General features: G+C 39.1%; 1 protein-coding gene across 1 annotated transcript in view; it reads left to right on the forward strand.

The window, feature by feature from the left end:
- GRXCR1 (glutaredoxin, cysteine rich 1) overlaps positions 1-17,451 on the forward strand; it is a 40,391-nt gene that overhangs the window by 5,079 nt on the left and 17,861 nt on the right. The window lies entirely within an intron of this gene.

Here is a 17,451-nt window from a genome sequence, read left to right on the forward strand (position 1 = left end):
CTGCTGAAACACTAAAACTGACGGTGCCGGCAGCTCTGGAGCTGGGGGTGTGACCTGCTAATTGCATCAGGAACATAAGCCCCCTCTCTGCATATCCAAAGTAATTGTGGTCTTATTTCAGTACATTACTAAAATTTTTGTTTTCTAATACTTAGAATACTGTTAAAATGTGAATGGGTGTGAATATTTCCTATATTTTCCCATAGAAAGCAGTAGAGAAATTGTTCTTGTTTCCTTGAAATAAATGTAATTCTCTTCATAATCAATTTTTATGACTAGGCCATCCCTACTATGGCTTCCAGGTGACACAGAGCAAAAATCCTTGGGCTGTCTGATATAGTACTAAGTAATGCAATGATCATTTCATGCCAGACCAGGTTTCCATCCCAACATGCAACGTAATGGCGCTCAGCCAAAGGTTTTACATGGGTCTCTCCTCATTTCCACTGTTTTAGCGTGGGTCCTTTTCTCCACTTACACACTCCACTGGGCTTCTGGCCTGCTCTGAAAGGTCTCCTTCTGCTAAATTAGCTACAGATCTCATTCTCGGGCAGGGCCTGCTGACGTCTCTTACGAAAGGGCAGGCCTGGTTAACAAACCTGATTCATGCCTTCGTGAAGATTGCATCAGAAGGGTTATGGGTGAAGAGTCAGACGTAGTGTACTTGGCCTTTACAATATTTTCCAGCGCAGTCTCAGGTAGAGCTAACGTTTAAGGTTGCAAAGTGCAAGTCAATATTCAACCTGATAAAGAATTAGCTTATTAATGTTTAGAGAGAGAAAGAGATGGGAAAGCGTTAAGAATCAGGTGGAAGTTTGTTAAGAGAAGGAGAGCTTCTGGGGTGATTAGGTTCACTTTCATCTTTCTTTACTTGTAGGTGACCTGGAAAAGTGAATACAGAGCAGGACATGCAGAGCTTACAAACCAGAAAGACTATTACCATAGCAAAAATAAAACGGAAGACAGCAGCAAAACCACCTGCCTTCCAAAGAAGGCAGATGATGCAAAGTGTTGTTAAGGAAGGTTTTGGGTGCAATAGTACAAGCAAAGGTTTTAGGGTGGGTGGCACATTGTATACCACTCCAGCCCCTGGAGCATGTATCACTACAACCCCTCAAAACTCTGGAGAGAAGAGTGAGAGAGAGAGGTCTGCACTTTCACTGGAGGAGTCACGATGTTGTCCTCCTTGTTTCTTTGGCAGACGATCAGTGCCGACACTCCAGCGTTATAGGACTCTCTGAACTGAGAGACCTCTGCTAGGACTGGACTAAGATTGTAGAAGGTCTCCTGAGCTTTTCCTTCCTTTTCTCATCCGTAAACACTGCCCTGTGACTCCCAAATGGGCGTAGCTTGCAAAAGGAAAAGACGTGCTAGATTGCTAGTAGCAATGTTAGGGAAACCTGCTGGTAACCTAAAGCCATAGCGTTTGCTGTAGTAATGCCACCTATATGGATGGAGATAAATCCTAGTGAGCTGTAGGTACCTCCTCTGAGGTATAAAGTTCTAGTGTATGCTCCTAGTGTTAGCAAGTCTGGAAAACTAATTATTGAGGAACGTTGCACTGAAATTGGGAAGAACAGGAAAAATTGTAATGACACAGAGGATCAAGTGATTATGAAAGGTAGGTTTGTGTTTGTTACAGAGGATTCAGCGTTAGAGGGATGACTGGATCACCACTGGAATGGGAATAGTATCCCTTCACCACTTCCTTTGGACCTTCCTAAGTGCTTTGATCTGTGACCACAGTGCATGGGACAGTGATTTAGCTGACTGACAGTTAAAACAGGTAGTTTTCAGACCTCGTGGCTGAAGAGCCACACTGATTAAAAAAGGAATACGTTCAGGTCTGTGTGCTTTTAACTGGAGCCTGGGGTTGCTCAGTACTTAGGATACTGGTATTTATTGCTCTCATGTTATCATATAAATTGGCTGTAAAGCACTGAACTCAGACAAGTCTATTATTAGAGTGATGGTGATATGTAGGGTTTACTGCTATTGGACGTGGAATACGTATTTGAGTCTCAAGTATAACCAAACTCTGCTGGGTGCAAGATGGAAGCAGCAGTGAGGAAAAGATCATTTTGCACTTCATCAGCACCTTCTTTCTTCTGCTGATAGAAGAAAACTTCTAACAACTGACTGGTACTGAATAGAGCTGCCTCAGGCTCACCCCAGCCAGGGACTGGGACCCGTGGTCCAAGCAGGTTGTGCAGCCTGTAGGAAAAGGCAGAGCTGCTGCCCTGGGCTGTGAGGGAGAACAGGATGAAGTTGTTCCCTCGGTGAAGCCTATGCTATCTGGCTACTTTCACAAACAGAGTGATTTATTAATAAGTCTCATCCCATGGCCTTAACTTTTACATGACAAAGGACATAGCAAAGAAGCTATGCTTATACTGCAGGGACTACGTATATACAGAATATGTAGTACTAGAGTGAATCAAGACTTTAGGTATAGATTCAAAAAACCCATAGTGTTCTGAAGAAGGACTTAGACATCAAGCTCCAAAACTGTGATCCTCCAAACCTCTCTTTGGTGCTGCCTTGTCTCAAAGGCAGCAAAAGCCTTTTATTAATAAAAATTTGACTAATGATCTGCCTTGGCCAAGTGCCTCAGCATCTCCGTATTGACAAGACATGACAGTTACCTCCTACTCATGTCCCATGGGAACTACAAAATAGGCGCTCCTTTGCCTGTCTCACCTGCAGGGCTTGATGAAGTAGGTGTCCTCTGAGCATGCCTAGTGGATCAGATCCTACACAAACTGCACATAAGCAGATGCTGCTTTGTTACAAATCGTGTCTGCAGGAGGCAGTGGTGGGAGTTGTACTTTGAATTAGACAGTCACAAGACAGCATGAATAAGTTGCTGGAACAGGAGTGGAACACAGGCTTGCTGATTCTCAACTTGCCATCCCAAATGCCGTGCTTGACTTCCATTTCTTTCTTTCTTGCTCTTATGCATTATCGTGATGGCATTGCTTCACCATGGAGGTATCCCAGAAAAGCTTGTAACCTGTGACTTGCTTGTTAGGGACAAAAGGTAGAGAGGAGACTGAATCCAAGTAGCCAAGAAATGAGAGACTGCAAATAACCACGTTTTGCCACCTTGTTTCATGCTCTCTTTAAATCTAAAAATACATTTGCTTTCTTTTTGCAAGAAAGAACCAGTGTATTTGTTCTCAGGAAATGGATATGAATGCCAAATGGAAAAAGACACCTTCTAGTTTTATTAAGTGAGATTCCTAAATCTTATTGGCCTCACGAAATTTTCTGAGCAGCAAATAGTCATAAAATGAGAGAGTATTAGGAGGAAATACCATATATGCTTGCCACCTTTTACTTTTAATTATCTGTTTGGCATATGACTTGGAATACTAGATGAATACTGGGTCTGAGCCCATGTACTGCTCTGGGACTCTTACATAATGTCCCTTTGTGGAACTGCTCAATAAGGTGTTCAACCATTGAATTAGCATGCAAAACGTTTCATATTGATTTGAAAAAAAGTAATGTTATGTAAACAGCCTATCAAAAAAATTCCTAGGATGCTAGTGCAGAATTTTTTTCTACTTATTCTAACAGTAGGAAATCTTCTTGTTCTGAATTGGGCTCTTAAAACAGAGGTGAAAAAGATGAACTGATTAGTCTTCATAATTGATTAGTAGCAATAACCCGTCTTTTTTTTTCTAGCTGTGGAGCTCAACTCAGTAACTCAGCAGGACAATTGTGAGAAAATATCTTTTGAAATATTCTTAAAACTATGACCATCAAGAAAAGTCTGGGCTATTCCCCTTTCTTTGACATGGTGTCTCCTCTTGCCCTGAATATCTGCATGTCTTTGACACAGCATACACCAAGTCTGTGGAACACATAAAGCTGAAATATATTGCCTACAAATATGAACCATTCCATATGCTTATTTACTAACATAATTCTTGGTCATTGATCTCTAATTTTTGTGTACAAATAAATTGTGTTGCAACCAAATATTTAAGGGTCCTCATTGCACCTGAGTGTCTTGGGTGAAGTATGTTTTAGTTACATTTACAAACATGGAAGAAAATATTTGGCTATGCTGGGCCAATTTCTCACCAGACCGCACAGCTGTGCAGCTATGCAATTGCAAAAATATAGTAATAATGAGGATGAAACACAGTTCCTTTATTAAAAAAAAAGCTCAAAAGAGTGGGGAATTATCTTTACCTTAGTGGTATGATTCTCCAGGCATGTACTAATGCTTTTGATTTCTTGACATAGAAGGCATTAGCAAAAATACTTTCTAACAAGTTAATTACATTACAATTCCATTTAGTTTACAGATCTCAGAACTGTTTCAGTTCTGAGCTAGGATTTGCAAATACTTACGTTAGTAGTTGCAAACACAAGCTAGACAAATACAAATGTACACATGCCATACAGTTATTGCGTTACAATGACCTGGGAAAACTGCATTTTAGCAGTTGACCAAAACCATATTTCAAGAGTCATCTGCTGCCGGTCAATTGGTGTGTAGGTGTCATTGAGGACTATTTCCTTCCCCAAGAGATTAAAAATAAAATCATGCTTTATTTGCGGGTAACGCTTGCTAGACTGCTGTGGTGTGTCAGCAGCCTGCTCTGACATTTGTCTACTTGTGTTGACAGTTTATTAGAGACTACACCAACACAAAGTACATGATTAACAGCTTGAGAGAAAGAAATGGTCAAAGAGATACTGCTTCTTTTGGCTGGAGCTTTAACCTGTGGCTGCAATGTTCAGCAGCATCATAAGTCTGCAGCTTAAGTGCAATAAAATATGCTTCATAATGGAATTTGCAGCCATGGAGGAAGGATATGACTTTCATGCATGAAAATCTTCCTCATTTCTGCAACATCCAGTACTAGGTAGTACAAAGCATGAAACTCAAATCTCACTGAAGATTAATAGTAACTAGGACAGCATCCCCAGCCTGTTGATTTTGAAAAGGAGTTGGAAAAATATAGCTTCCCATCCACGCAGGCAATCTTGTGGTTTTGCTTGACACACTAGTTATGTTGTGGAGAGGCTACCACAGTACAACTCTTTACAGCCTCCATTATACAAAGCAACAGAAATGGTTACAGGTGAGCAGCTGGAGTCAGTGAGGTAGAGACTAATTTCACACATGGCAGGAAAAAAGACAGAAAAATCATCATTCACTGCTAGGATGAATTGTGGAAAGCATTTTAACAATCTTAGTACAATTTTGTTTTGGAACTATAGCTAGAGACACCATCCATCAATAATGTCAGAGAAGTATGTCTTCTATACCGTAGCAATACCACATGCAGACTTCTTCTTTCTCCACTCCCAAGAAATATGGGAAAACTTAACAGCCAATATTTGCACAAGTTTGTAACAACGTGAATGTTATAACCTGCATTCACAAATCAGTCAATGCTGGTGCAAAGGCAAAGAAATTTTTCTTTACTCCTGGTAGCCTTGTTTGGAATGTTACTGATTGCTAATCATCTAACAAGTTTTAAAAATAGTAAGACTTGACAGCAGTTGTACACTATAATTTAAGAAAAATCTATTTCCCCAAGCAACTTCTGTAAGACAGAAAGCAGTAAGCTTCTAAATGTGCAACTGAAGTTACAGCTTTTTAAAGAAAAGGTGATCTTTTCCTGCCCAGCTGCTCATGTCCTGCTCTTGGTTCCTGCTCTTGGTTTACTACATCTAAAAGCAAAGGACTCTCCCTCTCAGCCCCACAGCCAATTGTGAAGCATTTCATTGCTGTTCAACTGGAGAATGTCATAAGAGACAGACTGATAGACATAGTAAAAAATTAGACCTGTAAGCATTATTGCTGGAGTTCTTTCCCCCTATTGCAGGTCTTAATCTGCATTTGAGAACTTCCCTTTCCAGGTGTTGGCTGATGCTTGCAATCAGATTTGCAAATATGCAGTGGGTAAGTCCAAGTTGTTCTTCCAAATCCCACCATAAGCCAAAAAAATAACCACCTACTCAGTCCCTCCATGTCCAAACTTAAGCTGTCATGAAGATTTAAAAGAGACAGCAGTTTCTAAATGACTTGTTCAGGATATAGATTCTGTTAATTTAAATCCGTCTGCAAAATTTTGCCACGGCAGCTCTGGTTTTTGTATCTGCTGAGTGGTCAGGCCTTTTGAAAACCTATCTGCTTGGTCCATGATGTTCTCATGGATCCTCATGTGAGAGACTGTGGGGTGGAAAGGCACTTCTACAGGCCAATATTTGCAGTTCAATACAGATGACTAATACTTTCTATTTTTTTTGCGGCCACTGACAGGGAGAAGCCTTGAATCATGTAGTTCCTTCAACCAGGTAGTTTTATCCTTAGCTGAATTATCACCTCAAAATTCTCTTTTGAAGTCACAACAGATAAGGGCAAGAGTTGTCAGAAAAGGAGAGATTTCTAGTGAAACTTCTGACCTTTCATGCTGTCTCAATTCTCATTTTGGCAGAAAGTTACGCAACTGGCAGAAATGTAATGTGTGGAGTTTCAGCATTGTTTGCAGACGTGATATGATGTTAGAATATAATTGATTTTTTTTTTCTTCAGGGGTTATGTTATCTACACAAAGGAGCCACTGAAATATTGCTCCAAAATAAAAGCAGATAGCCAATTTAAACACCTCAGTGTCTGCATTTACAGTTATATTCCTTGATCAGAACATGTTTAATCCTATGACATGATATAGATTCTAGCCCTATGATGAGAACATTATTATATGAAAAGTCTGATTATAAAAGTAACAATTTCTACTTTATTTAAAGTAAACACATCTGGGCCAAATCCTGAATCAGTCTAGAGCATAAATTCCTCAGGAGGACCACAAGGATGTCATAAGTTTATGCAGGGACAAAATTAGAAAGGCCAAAGCCCAACTAGAACTTAATCTGCTACTGTCATAAAAGACAATAAAAAATGTTTCTATAAATACATTAACCAGGTTAATGGTTGGACTTGATGATCTTAAAGGTCTTTTCCAACTTAAATGATTCTATGATTCTACAAAGCTGCTCACATTGACCTTTCTAAAAAATTACTCCAACCGCAGTTATAATATATATGGAATAACTACCTCAGCAGCTATTTTGACTGACAGGTTTAGGAGGTGATAAAGCATACAACCTGCTACATTCTGATTTTCAGACATTTTACCTATTTGGTTAAGAAAGCCAAACCCAAGCTTACACTTTAGATTTTTTTCAGCAACAAATTCTTTAAGCCTGTTTCATGAAGATGTATTCCATTTTGCTTATACAGAAATGGTGGATAAGTCATCTATCCCGTTTTGTACATCAAGGCTATCAGCCATGATACAGGCTATCCTAGGGCAGAGTTGGTTTATGTATGTTGTCTAGGAGTTGCATCCTCTATGCATAAAAATCTCAAGCTCTTTGCCTTTGGTTTTGGAATATGATACATAAGAAAAGGAATGAAGCAGCATATGTGGTCAGTGCAGGTGGATCTTTATTTTGAAGAAATGGAGATTGAGTGTTTAACTAGTAATTAACTACTCAGGTTTGAAGGTGAAGGTACCAGAGTTCTAGGTATTACTAAGTAATGAGATAGCCGAGAGCATGGTTCCGATTAGGTTAAGTAGTATAGCAGGGAAACAAGGTCCTTCATCACTCAGTGCTAATACAGAACAAAGTAGTGCTATAACTTCAAGAGATACTTTTCATCACTTCCGAATGTAGAGTGATAAGGTGCTCTTTCACTGAGGAGTAAGGACTGACCTTGCACTTCATCAGCACTTCGTTGCAGGAAACATAGGTCAACTTTGCTCTTTGCCTCAAAGACTTGTGCAAAATTCATTACCAGTTGCAGAGTGCTTTGTGACCCTATGCGAGAAAATTCTCTATGTCCACCTGAAAAATGGTTGGAGTTTTCCTTACCTGTGCAGCACAAATGACAACTTCAACTTTTTACAGGACAGCCTGTTTTTATCTCAGCCCAGATGAGTAACATTTTCGGGTAGAATTTAAGTTGTATATAGCAACAGGAAAGAAAAAGTGCATAATTTGCCAGACATTTGGAAATGAAAACTAAGCAATATTGGGAGGGTGCTGGTTTCCCAGTTTTGTTCAACACTCCTTGGGAGTTTCAGGATCTCAGTGCATCCCATTCCAGCTTCCATTCACAGGAATACAGTAAAAGATAAAATAACTTTTGACAGAAATCTTGTTATCTGCTAAACATGAAAACTCCAGGGTGTATCCCAAATCAAAACCAGAATTCCCTTAACTCTTTCCCCTAAATTTATTGCTTAGGAAGGTAAATTGTGAAGAATGGATCATAATTTAAAATTTTCCCTGCTACTGATTGCTGTTCAGAGTGGCGCCTTATTCCATTTATGCTATTATGTTCTTTAGCTGTTTTCTGAGTGAGCAGAAGTAGTTCTGTTGTATAAGAGACTGACTCTAGGGTGTAATTAATCCATGATGAAAGGCTGAACCATGTGCCAATGAAAATGCAGGAAATTTTCAATGGAGCTAGGTCTAGCTGATAAGAGCTTTCCTGAATACCAGTTTTTATTTGCTGATTGTCTTTAACACTAGGAAAATCACCAGCTGCAGCACTGGTGATAATAAGAAAGAATTTATGGATTATTGTGCTGTTTCCTATGATATTCTGATATATTGAAGTCTTAGGAAAACAGATCCACACGGAGCATAGCCTGGCAAAGAAGGAAAAGCCATGTAACATCACGAGCAAGATCTCACCAGCTAACCATGTTATTCTCCAGTCAGGAATAGGATGAATCACATTTGCAAGAAGCTCAACAGACTAAAATTCATTTTCATAGACCACTAGTGCCTTTTAGTTAACCAAACTGTGATTGACATTTGGGAACTATAAAGGGGGTCACTGGATGAGTAAACTGCACCTGGCTGTTTAAATGTAAGATGACAGAGTCAGACATCCATGTATGTTTGTATGTATGTGTTATTGTGTTGTTAGCATCTCTCAGTCTCTCTAGCAGTCTAAGGATACCCAGGGAATATTTTAGAAAGGATGAGTAAGGGACTGGTGAAAGAGAGGAGGAAAGAGAAAGAGGGATGGGGTAGCAACCTTTTTTTTTTTAAACGTCTTCTGCCCACTGGAGAACAGTAAACAGGGCCTTCCAAAGCTGCTGCCAAGTTAAAAAGAAATGGGCCAGAGTAGACATAGCAATTTTTATGACAGCCATTTGCTGCTGATCGACACAACTCTCTTTCTCTGCAGTATAAAGTGTTCTACTAAGTGAAGCAGCAGTGATTACAGACAGATGGGGCCAGCGTGCTCAAACCAGACTCACTCGGAGCCATGTTGTTTGCTAACTTTTCCACATGATCTGTGATATCAAACACCTTCATCTTTATCTGCCAGCCTCCAGCAAGTCCTGCTCTTGGACTAAGAGAGCTAAAGCCATCCTTACTTAGCGAATATTCTCAAATAGGACATAAGCTGCCCAGTGATCCTACCCGGACTGGCAACTCGAGATTCAAACATCTTGAACACTGTGATAAATAAAAAGCAAAAGAAAAAGCTGCATATGACTAGAGAAAATCTGATTTGGACCTGACAAGTAAGGGTGTTGTTTAAGACAAATATATTGTGTTTTTTAAAAAGTAATTCAGGGTGACATCATGGGAAATGGTAGATAAGTAAATAGTAGAATTACCACCAAAGTCTGAGTAAGTAACAGGAGAAAACATTCCCGCTCAAGACAATAAAACATGTTTGAAAAATCCTACTCATATTATTAAAAAGCAAGTCCAAAAGTACCTTAAAATGGGAACTGACAGTAAGAAAGATAATTATGCAGGAAAAATAACTAGTCCTTTATTCAAGTATTTCATATATACAACCAAATATAGGCAAGTCTAGATATGTTTAAATGTCCTTTTTGGGCAAGTGACCAAACACTAAGTACTAGTCTGAACCTTTCAAGCTGACCTCTTCTTTTATTTCCAGCCCTCCTTCTTGTTTTGACTAGAACCAGAAAACAGAAAGGCCCAGAAAAAATGAGTGAAAAAATTAAGCAATGTTTTTTAAACTTGAGAAAAAGTTCCATTTTATTGACATCAAATTCTCATTTTACTCAGTCTGTCTGTTTCTCCCTGTTGCTAGTGATAAAGAGATAGAGGCGAAATAAACACTGAACAAATGTTGAATAATAATTATTTTCCGTACTCTTACATATAACATTTATCACCAAGTAGTAACTCATAACTACTAAGCAAGGAGATTAAATGGTGTAATCTAGGACAAATCTTCTTCGAAGAACAGAGGCTTATTCTCAGATTTCCAGGGTTTACACGTTGTTTAGATTTGTATAATTAATATCAACATTCTCCTCATGACCCATCTGCAATCCATTTTTTCAGTTCTCTGGTTTTCCACACTATTTACAGATGTACCTTTAGGCAGGCAGATGCTATGCAGCTCAAGCCATACATTTTTAATTTACAGATGGCAGCATTTCTTTAGGTGACATGCAGTAAACTTTTTTTTTCTCTCTTACATTCATTAGTTTTTGTTTGCAAGGCATTTTGGAGTAGTAGCAGTGACCTTCCAATTTGTTCTCTAACTTCATGTTGTCTGTTAGTAGACACAGAAAATTTAGGAATGATAATTTATACATCTACCATTTTTATTTTCACATTTTGTTTGACTTCCCAATTTTCCAGACATTTAAAAATGCCTGTATCTTTCTCATGTCAAAGGAATATTGCATAAACTGTTATGCTGCTGTTCTGTGATCAGAGTCTTCAGAAAACTCTCTCCAGGTAAAGAGCTGCAAACAGCAAACAGCTCTTTTCCTTTCCATTCTCATTGATGTAACACATCGTAAACCCTCACTGGGATAAATTAAAATCTATGTCCGCTTCATTTTGCATTTTTGTTACTGGAGCCAAAATGAGTCTAATATGCAATGAAAGTTCAGGCTGAAATTTAGACCTAAATTAAAAGACTTCCAAATGGTCACATGATTCATGCAACAACATAATGTTGTATAGTTTTGTAGACTTCACAACCGTATTCAGTCCTGTCACGACACAAGCCATATCTGCCAGAAATAATACTCTCCTTGCAGAAGTGGGAAGTCTCAGTTTGACCACTGATATGCACCCATGCTTCAGAGCTAGCGTGATTTCTGTGGACTGGGTGTGAATTTTAGTGCAAAATCAAATACCTCAATACTTTAGGAAATATTTTGCACCTGATGATTTTTAAAGGAATTCAACTTACATCTGTGAATATATGGGATAGGCTGGAGAGGAATAAAATAGGAACACTGGTATTGCAGAGGGAATTTAGGAGGTAAATCAAATACTTGTGGAAGAAAACCGAGTTTATCCATGGGATGCTGGAGAAAGCTTCCTGCTGTCTGGATTCACAGAGACATCTTGGAGGGAAATGGAAGAGCTGTGATTGTCAGACTTGGGAATGTTTAGGAGCCTGAAAAGCTGGTGTGATGGCTGTGGAGATGCTCTGCAATGGTGCTAAGTACTGTGTATTTTCAGTGTTTGTTAAGATGATTAGGTAAATGTGTTCACTTCACAGAATTCCTCAACAAACCTACCAGAGAGGGAAACAGTGCTTTGAATTCATCACGTTTCAGGCATAAACTGCAACCAATACAAAGCTTTGAAGGTTTTAACTCAGTTTCTTCCTGGCTTAGCTTGTGGCACTAGTTTGTGCCAGAAAGGCAGAGTTCATCTGAAATGGTGGCATTATGCATGCTCCAGGGCAATGCATGGTGATGATCTTCATATAGGATAAGATACGTGTGGCACTTTCAGCAAGGAAGACATGTCCAGAAACCTGGAAAGTGTGGTCACCGCAAATGCTTCTAGGTTTGATTTGGGGTGGTCTATCTGCTTAGTGGTGTGAGTCCTCTGGTGGGCTTCAGTCCCATTTTGGCTGATTCATTACATGCTCAGCCCTGCTGAAAGGTAACAAGGAGGCACCGGCTACTTCTGAGCTGGTGCCATGGGAACCTCTAGCTCCCAACCATTCTTGCAGCCTGCCTGCAGCACAGGCTTGTAATTCTGACCTTACATAAATCTTATGAAAATATAAGTGCTGAACCTAAATCAGTCCCTCAATAGCTGCCAGAAATGTCAAGTGTGGCAGTGAAGTACTCTGTCTTGAGAGAACAAAGCAGAAAGTGAGAGGCAGGAGAAGAAAGGCTTCCGCATTCTGGCAGTGTTGGTGGAGTACAAATCTCTCCTGGAGGCAGGGGGAAAACTGGGTGTCAAAGTCCTGAGAGATGACTACTTCCTGAGAGAACGACGAAGAGCAATCAGGCTTGCTGGAGGGGAAGGGAAGCTTAGTCTCCAATCTGGTCAATTCTCTGAAGTAAAGAAAAAAGGACTAGAGAAACATGTTTTTTCATGAATTTTCAATTATAGCTTGAATTCAGAAGGTTTGGCAAAGCCAGGTGAATGGGATGAAATAGTTGTTTTTATACTGCAACACCACCAATTGGTGACCAACATTAAGAATAATCCTTTTGTTCATTCTGTTGATTACAACTTAAAAATACCTATATTTTAGCCACATTTATGGTGAATTTTCTTCCTAACTTTGTTTTGGCCAGAAGAACAAACTCTAGTATAGTTTTCCATGAGAACTTCAGTCCTGACCACAAGGGAATTTGAAGTGGTGTAAAATTTTTAGTGGTTTTTACCATTGAATTTTCCTGAATTTAGCTCCTCATCTATATTTGACTGGCACAGCCTACTTCTTATGATGAGGTATTAAATTTAATAAGTGTTTCAAATTAGCATTTGTTTTATCCAAAGTCTCAAGGAGCAAATCAGAGAGCTTATATCTTCTGTAGCACTGTAACACAGTTTTGCAGAAGCGTAGGTTTCAATTTCCTGATCCAAGTTCCATCAAAGAGAACTTGTTTATACCACCACTCAGATTGTTCAGCTGAAAGCCATTTATCAAACATAGCAGGTAATAAAAAATTAATAAAACTTGCTTATAACTCTCCTACTAGCACTGTACCTGTAGAAAACAATTGTTTCCCTGGTTGGATGCCACGTTACAGCACACTACAATCGGTCTTTCAACATGGAATGGGCATAGAGGGGAAATATGGAATAACCCATTGCCAAAGAAAATTCATTGTTAGGACAGGTGCTGGGTGAAGTTTGCACGATGTGTTCCGTATAGGTTAAGGTAGATATTAAGCATGTTATTAAATACACTGTAAATCAGCTATGAAAAGTAAAAACTACTTATAAGAAACAACAGCATTTACGCACTGAATGACTGAGTTTGTTTTGCTGGAAAGAAAAAGTTTTACAGGTTAATGTTGTTCATTTTCTCGAAAAAGCCATTTTGCAAATACTGTGTTTATAAGTAAAGTAATCCCAGCACCTTTCCTTTTGTATAGGAAGTCTTGTTAGTCTGAAATAAATTGCTAAGGGAAAAGGAGGGTAATAGATGAACAGGCTGTTTGGAGAGCAGCATCAGAGCAATTTTAACTTTCTTTACTCTCCCCTTTCCCAATCAGTTCATTTCAGAGCTGACATTACAGTTATCAAGCTAGCAGATGAAAGAATAAGACTGGAATGTGCTGTGGCCCTGCCACTGAAGCCTGAGAAGCAATGAAGCTCTCAGTGAAGATGAAGATCAATATCAGAAGAAGCAAGTGTTCTTCCCATGTGGTTTGAGGCCACTTTGCTCACCTGACAAGCAAACACTGTATTTGATAAAATGCATACACTGAGAAACGCCCATGGAACTTCATCCAAGGGAATCTTCACTGATGTGTGCTCAAGAAGTCATGGACCAAGATCTAGAAAATCACTCTATGAAATTTATTTCCAGTCAACTTTCATAGTGACAAATATTTTCCCTTTACATAGCGTATTCTAGGAAATATTGCAGTATCATTCACTTTATATAGTGAATGCCTTGTGAATGGCAGAGTATTCTCTCCATCATGTTTACTTTTACAGGGCTGAATCTTGCTTACTGATTTGGACTGGCTAAAAAACTCCAAATATATCTATATCATTAGTCAAACTAATTGATATAAAATAATCATCCTAGAACAATGCTTTCTGTGGCTTATAATGATTGACATACTCAAAGAAACTAAAGCAATGGGAAAACACCCAAATACTGATTTTAAATGCTACTTAATCAAGGAAACATTGGCTCCAGAGTCATATTTTGTAGGTGAGATCATAATAAGTCTGAAAGATAGTGTATCAGGTTTCAAGGAGCTATTTTGGAGTGGGATCCCACAGCACACTTTGCAAATGAAGGGGACAATTATCATGTGCCTTGCTGAAACTTGGTTTAGATATTTCCTGACTGCTGCCTTAAAATTGCACTGAGAGTTTCCTGCTGTAAATGCAAAGGACTGAATCTCTCTGTCCTAAAAAATTATTGCATATTATTTTTGCACGGTGATTGTGTTGGCTGATAAAAATTTTCTGAAATCAAGTCCTCTGGCTAGTGCTATTAAGAAAATTGCATGGTCCTGAATTACGTGTCAGATTTTTCTGATATGGATGGAGTCATAAAGATTTTATTTGTACTGGTAGTGGAAATTTCAAAATTATTGTCAGTCCAAAGTTTATACAGGCCAGCTGTAAAAAGGTTACCCATAGCATGATTAGTCTGGCTCTAATATTTTATTGCTATTAGCCTTGTGCTGCCTAGCACTGTATTTTTCTTGGTATCCTTGTAAGGCTGATGAGAGGGGAAGAAGATGATGGCAAGTTGAATCACAGAGATCTCTGCGATCTCAGAGAACAATGAAGAGTTTTTAAATAAAGGAAAAAAATGAAGTCAATTAAGTAAGAGATATCCATGATTTGGTTCTTATGACCACCACTGGATTATCCGAGAAAGATTTTTAATGGCATTTAAGGACAGTGTAACAACATTTTATCAATTAACACTGTAATTATATTTCACTTATAAGCAACATTTTAGGCAGTTACATTAATAGATACATAAACAGTGTTTGATGGGGAGTATATCGTTTGAAGGTTTTTCACAAAGCACCAGGATTATGTTTGAAGGCTTTGCATGGAAATGAAAAAGGGAAACCACATTTTGGAAATTTTGCATTATCTATTGTTTCCAGGACAAAATTTTGGCCATTATTACTCCTTGCTGTAATAATTTCTTCCATTACTTGCATGAATAGATGCAATTGTCTGCTCCAAAAAAAGGGATATGAGAGAGAATACTTTGCTGAGATGTGGTTTGATCCTTTAAATTGTTAACATTTTATCATCTATAAAATACATTATTGTGCTGACTATGCAGCATGAGATACTTCAGGGATCAAAAATAGCCTACCATTTCTTTTAAGTCACTATATTTCCTTTGGAAAGAAAAAGAAAGATGAGATCTACTAATTTGATGAGGATTGTAAGATACAGAAGACAGAAACACTCAACTAGTGTTGAGTAAACAGCTTCCCTCTGTAAAGAGCTCAGCTATTACCTATCTTAACCTACGTCCCATATGCCAGACTAAGAAAAGCAACTTCAGTGATGCTACAGGATAGTCGAGGTGCACCTTCTCTGGCTTCAGGTCTCTTCTGATGAATACAGGAATAGTTCAAAGAACTGCGCGATGTCAGAGGAGACCGTTGGACCCTAGTCTTTCAAAGAACTTCTACTGCCTCATGTAAACTGCTGAGGACAAAACTATTTTCAGTAGCTCTTTCTTCTTCCTCTTCAGTCTTTCTGGGCAGTATCCTTGTGCAACAAAGAAATGCTTCTCCGTTCTTACAAACCTTTGTAACCTTTACAAACCAATGTAACATTGCCAAGGGTCTTCCCAAAGACTGTCTCTTTTTCTCTGGGAAGGATTTCTTGGAGATGTTGAACTGGGAAGTATGAAGAGAGAGAAATAAGGAGCGAGCAAGCAAAAGAGAGAAACCAGAATTGTATCACAGTGTTATCTCCTCCTTCCCAGGAGAATTGCAGACTAGGTTAGAATTACTCACAGGATTATCTTTTGCTTCTGATTTTCAGAGGTTTCATTTATTCCTATTATATACAGAATGGCATAACTAAACTAATACTGATAAACCTTCCAAAGCTTGATAAATAAAACCCAATTAGGCATGTACAGATATGGATTTTCTTTCTACTAATTTGAACACCGTAATAAAGGTTGCCCTGGCTGAATTCCACCGCACGCTGTGCCTTGTTGAACACGAGCCGCTTTTTTCCCCCGAGTCAGTGCCGCACCTGTAGCAGGCACTTTGACTACAGAAAGTCTACACAAGCAGAGACATCACGGTCTAGCAGAGACCATGAACCCTAGGGAGGTAACCTGTTCTCTTATCTGAGCTCAGGTTACCTGAGAGCAGGCTGTAGCCTGGTTGTATGTGTGTGTGCTGGATGAACGGTAATAAGGACATTGGGAGGTGAGCTCAGTTGTAGTCTTTGTACCTTCCAAACCTGCTGGTAGCTGAAGCATTACAAAGAACAGGGAGAGGCAGAGTCATGCCCTGCACTCCTTTGCTGTGGTATTTTAAGTGTTTCTTCTGCTTTGAAATGAAAACACTTTGACACCCCCTGAACAGCGGTCCATGCCAGAAGATATGTGGGAAAGCCTGCAGTAGCAGAAAAAAAGGTATGATGTTATATTGTATTATTTGAGGAACAGAAAGGGTCATATCACACATATACATGGTGCTAATGGAGGTAAAGACCTCCATTTGGTTTTTTTAGTATTTAGTCAGGTGATTTTAGGATGGAAGGAACAGTATAAATATCACATGCAATATTATTACTGCTTTTGTTATTTTCACTGGCATCCCCAAAATTGATATAGGGTCTGAAAAGTACAAATGAATTTAAGACATATGTAAGTATACTATACCAATGTCTTAGGTATAATATCTATTGTACACTGCAGTTGTTGAACAATTTTGAGGATGCCAACCTTAAGGAGGTAAAACTGTGCTATTTTACAATCAGCAGTATGTGGTGCGTGTGTAGATAAGACAGATGACAGTCGCCCAGGAGTTAGAAAATCAAAGAATTCAGGTTCTTGCTGGATTACAGCCCTTCTCTATAACTGTAACAGCTTCTCAGAGTTGAAACTGAAATGGGAAAAAATGAGACGTTTCATACCGTGTGTTGGGTCACTCAATCACGCAGAGGAGCCTGTGCTCTTATACAGCTTTTGGAAATGAATGTACTCCTAGGGCTGCTGTTCGTGGGGGAGGCGAGTGCCAGAATAAGGGCAGACAAAAGGCACACAGGTATTTGTGCCGTTTTAAAAGCTGAGAGAAACAGTGACCTGACCACTTTCTTGGGGAAAGCAAGACTAGTACCTATATTTGGGAGTGTCGCAGACTCTCTGGCTACCTCGTCTAAACAAGAGTGCAGCTCTTGATGCCCTCACTTGTAAATTGCTATTGATAGACCTTCCCAGCTTGCTGAGGCTTACGAGGG

The sequence above is a fragment of the Phaethon lepturus genome, unplaced genomic scaffold (genome assembly GCF_000687285.1).
Source record: "Phaethon lepturus isolate BGI_N335 unplaced genomic scaffold, ASM68728v1 scaffold15160, whole genome shotgun sequence".
Lineage (NCBI taxonomy): Eukaryota > Metazoa > Chordata > Aves > Phaethontiformes > Phaethontidae > Phaethon > Phaethon lepturus.